This window comes from Syzygium oleosum, unplaced genomic scaffold (genome assembly GCF_021117445.2).
Source record: "Syzygium oleosum isolate NSW1041296 unplaced genomic scaffold, Sole_v2.1 Sole_v2.28, whole genome shotgun sequence".
Taxonomy (NCBI): Eukaryota; Viridiplantae; Streptophyta; class Magnoliopsida; order Myrtales; family Myrtaceae; genus Syzygium; species Syzygium oleosum.
Window position 1 is genome coordinate 1,962,841 of NW_026607512.1, and position 5,701 is coordinate 1,968,541.

Below are 5,701 nucleotides of genomic sequence, written 5' to 3' on the forward strand. Positions count from 1 at the left end.
GAATCGGCCTACTCTGGAACCGATCACCCTTAATTGTTAGGTTCGACATCTTTGGTATACCTAACGACCGTGAATAGAGCAACGCGTAATTGACATAAATGGCCTCGTCCATTCATAATATATGGCATTTCATAATGCAGAGACGTTTGACTAAAATTTCACAGTAAGTGTACGACCATGCAAGAGACAAATGATGTTTAGGTAGACGTTGATTGTTGTAATTTAAATATTCTAAGAAACGAAGCTTCCAGCTGTTTTTCTTTTTTATCTTTTGAACCCAAATTCACTGTACTATTACCAAGCACGACAGGAATGACTCAAACCCTGCACGTGTTTCATAGCAACCCTAATAGGCGTTCCTGGTTTTTTCTTCTCCACCCAAAAATAGTTTCGTTTTTAGCATTTGATTAGCTGTGGACTTATAAAAAGAAGTTGACTTAAAAAAACAAGAGAAAATATGTAGAAATAATGCACCCTTTATAGAATTTATGTTTTCTTATTATAATTCGTGGGCACGGCCGTAGTTATCCGACTATTCGAAGGGAAACTAGCACGGTAGCTTGAGTTTCATTGCACAAGAATCGGACCCACAACCATTGGTTCCTAAACCGAAAACATGAGAACGTCCTCACATTATTTCAAAGTGGGTAATAGCATTTTTGTTGCTATATCCAGCAAAGAATCTTAAATATTTGGGTTAATATCACGAAAAACCCCAAACTGGTGAACTTGTGACAAATTTACCCTCCGTTAGTTTCCGTTAAATTTTACCGTTAAATTGCTGAGTTTGATGGCATGTGACAGTTGACGGGTGTATCAGTTTGAGGTTTTAGCCTTCATTTGTCACATTTGTATTAGTTTGTGGGTTTTCGTGGTATTAATCAAATTAAACGGAAACTAACGAAGAGTAAATTTATCACAAATGTACCAATTTGGAGTTTTTGGTGGTCAAAAAATTATTTTGGGGTAACTTTATCACAGGTGTAATGGTTCAGGGTTTTCGACGGTCAAAAAATTAATTTGAAGTGAATTTATCATAGGTGTATCAATTTGAAGTTTCTCATGGTATTGACCCTAAATATTTTTAGGAAAATGAGGGGGTGAATTAATTTGGTTGTTGAGTTCTCTGTAGCCCTTTTGAAAAGTCGTCATCACATTCAAAGTCTCCCTAAGCCCATTCCCATCCATTTGACGTGCTCTGCTGCATACAAAGCCCTCTTTCCCATTCCCCTCTTGGTCGTTTAGATAATGAAGTGAACTCCTATCCAATTGTTTTCGGCTTTTCCAAAATTAGATTCTTTGAAAATGTAATTCTCAAAATTATTAAAATAATTTTTAACATTTTGCGCAATCTTCATTATTTTCAATTGAGACTTGTTAAACGAGTGCCTTCCTTCGGGCACTTATTAAGCATACTCAATAAGGAAATGTTTTTACTTTCATTGTATTGATTACACATAACACTGAGGGAGCCAATGCATTGGAAAATATAATCTTTCCTTAAACGGGCATTTAATAAGTGTCCTCAGGGCATCATCCATTAATAGAATCTTTCTTAGTACGTTGATTTGTTGCTTCACAAGTTTAATCTCTCATGAGTTTAACAGAACATATAGGTAAAAATTAATAATTTGCAATGCAAGTTAAAACATATAGCCTATGCTGAATATGATTACGAATGTATCATGCAATATATTTACTTAAATTTAAAACTTTATAAACAATGAGAAAATTTTACCACCCGCCTGGGTGGCGTCGCTGGAGCGGGCGCTCTTCCTCTCGCAAAAGGTTGAGCGTTCGAATTCCGGGCGCCGCAGAGTGACTTAACCGGTGGCACGTGTGTGGTGGCTAGCACGTGTCGCCCCCAGGATTTACCCCCCAGCTGTCGGCCGTGCGGGGGTTCCCTGGGTTACCAAAAAAAAAAACAATGAGAAAATTTTGATTAGTAAATGAAATATTGCAAATTGTTGCGTGGAATTAATTTCCCCGTTACTTTTAAATTTATAAATCAGATAGAAAGGATATATAGAAAGTGCTTTTATGTGAGTCCATTTTATCTCTAGTCTATGAAGTTAATTTTCATTGAACAGAAAAATTAATAATCAAGCATGTACGAAATATGTTCAAAGGGCGACCGCCGCGAGAACATCACACTACCGATAACATTAAGCTAAACAAACGAAATTACTCTTTCGGCCCATGAAGCAATTCGGTGGCCCAAGTAGGCCCAAATTCATATTCTCAGTGACGAAGAAGCCGCAACGCTGCATAAAAAGGTATGCGCCGGTCGCGGTGCAATCCGGGAACTGGACCGGACTAGACCGGACCGAACCGGCCGGGTGGTACCCGAGGGGACCAGTCCGGTTCCCAATTCAAAAAATTTGGCACCAGGAATTACCGGTCCAGATACCGATTTCAGATAAGGAACCAAACCGATGAACCAGTCAAGATTTTTTAATTTTTTCTTTTTTTTTTATGCTGAAGCAAACCCTTATTAATAATTTTTTTTACCATTTGGGAAACTTCCACTTGAAGGGAATAGAATAAACCCCCCCAAAAAAAAGAAATCACCGGTTCTAGGGTTGGTACCAGAACCGATGATTTCTGGTCCAGTTCCAAGATTGGGTGGGTCGGTTGATCGATCTGGTCTGGTTCCGGGGTCGATCCTGGAACTAGTGATTTCCGGTCCAGTTCTAGGACTGTGTGGCCAGTTCCCGATTCCACAAGTTAGGAATCAATCCTGCCCAGTCCGCTTCCAGGTTCCAAGGTGGGAATCGATCCACCTTGAAACTGATCACCCTTAATAAAGACTCGTCCTTTTACCCACAGATCAGATTACTTTCGTCCCGCAAATCAGTCTCCGAGACTCAACGCTGCATGGCTCTTTCTGCGTGTTTGTGTTGGCGATTGTGTCCGTGTCTGTGCCATATTTCTTCACCGAGATTTGAGTTTCGCCAATGTAATTCCTTGTGCTTGTACGTCTTGTCGTGTGTTCGTCCTCATGTCGAATTGCGATGGTTGGAATTCTTAAAACGCCGTGCTGGCCGCGTTTATTGTTTTGAACGTCAAAAGTGACGTGCTTGTTGTGCTTTGGCTCGTATAGACAGTGTATTCTGGGGGAAATCTTTGTGCTGACTAGCGTATCGCACTTGTAGACTGAACTCGACCGCATCAAGCTAGATCGGTTGTGTAACCATTGGCCTTCTCCTCGCCGGAGTCGCCTCGGAGCACGTTTGCACTCTTCCACGAGGCGAACCAAATCCATGACCGTAGTGCAAAAGCTCACGTTGGACCAGGCGCCCTATAGGACGAGATTTTCCGGCTCGATCTACCGGCTATCAGTTTCTGCTCTTTTTAAATAGTGATTGCTGGTGGACGAATTAAGATATGAAGTGGATTGAATTGAAATGACCGTCCATCTTCTTCTGCAGTTGCACGAAGGTTAAGGACATAACTGAGCTTATCGCCTCCGGTCACGACAAGCTAGCCTCCGTGCCTTCTGGTGGTGGTGCTGCAGCTCCAGTGGCTGCTAATGGCGGCGGCGGTGCACGTGCTGCCCCAGCTGCTTCGGAGCCAAAGGAAGCGGAAAAGGTCGAGGTGAAAGAAGAGTCGGATGAGCCGATTCGATTTTTAGCGTTGGCAGTTGTTAGTTCAGTTGGTTGAAACCCTTGTATCGAGGGCAAGAGCAAGATCGAGGGAAAGTTTTCACGTTGGTTAGCAACACTTACGCCGCTACGCCTTTGCTTTATCGCTTTTCTATCGGTTCGTTTTCATTCTTTCGCTTTGCAGGACTAGGATTTTGGTCTCTTCGATTGGAGGAATAGCAAGGTGTCAAGCAAGGTGTTACCGACAACGTGCTTGTCTCCGCTGCCGTTCGATTTCATCGGAGCTTCTACTTCTTCCATGACTACATTTTGTTTCTTTGAGCTCGTCAGGACCGATCCAATCTCATTCTGTTCGTGTCGAACTCGGACAGCGTTACTGTCCTGATGCAAAACGTACCGTTCTTTCTGTCGCGACCGACCATGTGGAAAACGATGGTTCTCGGTGGAAAACAGATGCTTCCAAATGCGGCCTAATGCTGTTGAACAAACAAAGCAGGCATACAGAATCTGTGGATCCCAACTGCAGATTCGGGCAAATCTAGTGTTGGAAAGACGACACGGCTCGCGCGCATGTGATGGAATTACGGGCAGCGTTCGGGACTCGCGGCCATTGCACTAAAACCTCGTTCATGCTAAAGAGAAAACCAAAGCGACCTATAGTCCGCGACGCGACGGAGAAAGATGTCACGATCCCGCGCGAAACCACTCCTTTCGCCGCTGGTTTTTTGAGCACCCGTCTAATCTCTACCTGACGGGCGACGGATGGGATTTGTCGCGGAGGGTGCGGAGAAGAATCCAAGCAGAGGAATGGACGGATGGGAGGGAGGGAGGGAGGGAGGGAGGGAGGGAAGGTAAGGTGTGTCGGAGTGTTAGAAACGTGGATGGGACCGACGAGCGTCAGCAAATTCGGCGGTCGTCGAAGCGTCCAACCGAAGTTGACGGGGACGAGGGGACACATTTCGAAATGACCGGTTCCAATAGGCCTCCTTGCCGAGATCAATTATTGATGAGGATCGAGTTAGATCTTGAATGGGGGAGCCCTGGGGAAGAATTGGAAATTTTGCAATGGTGTCTTAGCTTGCTTGACTTAGAGAAGAGGAGATCGATGCCGCGCGTCTATTCGCGTGTCGGGGTGCCGAAAACGAAGAGGACGGTGTGGGGATTGCGTCGGGGACTCATTAGCCAGTGCCCCGATAGCATATTTGCTAACATAATTTATTATATCAAAAAGTTCGTGCATCCTTTTCTTCGTTCGGTTAATGTCTTGAGCTATGCAAAATATGCAGTTATAGAGGCGAGCTCGACGTAGCATTGAGCAAGTCCTTGTAAAGTCGATGCTATTTTTTTACGTGGTCCATGCCTAACGAACGCATCGGTAAAAGGCAAAAAACAAACATGGTAGATGCGAAAAGAAAGGGTGCGAATGGGCAATCAGCGTCGGCAACTCCCCAGGGCGTTGGCACAGGAGAGTTTTCAGACCTGTTATCGGAATGTTCGGTTTGAGGCAGAAACCAAACCGCCGCTCATTTTGAGTTCGATTGGTTTCCGCGCTACCTTCCACGGATTGCTATTTCTTCACACAGATCTCTGGTTCAGTCCCAAAATCACCCCTTCATGTTGAAAGAAACGATTAAACAACGACGACAAGATCACAGCCAAGCAAGGTAGGAATAAGCTCATATAAAAGCTCTGAGGTTCAGCACGAGAGAGAGAGAGAGAGAGAGATACTAGGCTTGTACTAGAACTTCTAGTTATAGCAGGAACTGCTGCTGCTGCTACAGCAGGGAAGCTTTTGTAACTTGTGAATTTTCTTTCTTTTTTGTACATGTAGCTCGTGATCAACATCAGTAATTTGAATACTGCATAGTATATGATTTCCTTATTTCAATTTCCCAGAGACAATTAGAGCTGCCATCTTTGACCAAATTCACCTCTCCCCTCTTGGTTGTTGCCTTATGCGGGGATTTTCAATTCAATGTCAGATGTCATCACTAATTTTTGACCAAAGAGTAGACCGAAAAGAGGGTTCCAAGATAAAATTTAATCATGTCATTGATGACCATGATGGCTAAGTTTTATAGTTATGCTCATCTTCC

At 43.7% G+C, this 5,701-nt stretch overlaps 1 long non-coding RNA gene across 1 annotated transcript; it reads left to right on the plus strand.

Moving 5' to 3' along the window:
- Positions 1-3,583: 3,583 nt before the first annotated feature.
- Positions 3,584-5,487, plus strand: LOC130135172 (uncharacterized). The gene is made up of 2 exons (XR_008814647.1): positions 3,584-3,713; positions 3,790-5,487. It is a non-coding gene; the product is annotated as an uncharacterized LOC130135172 (long non-coding RNA).
- The last annotated feature ends 214 nt before the right edge of the window (positions 5,488-5,701 follow it).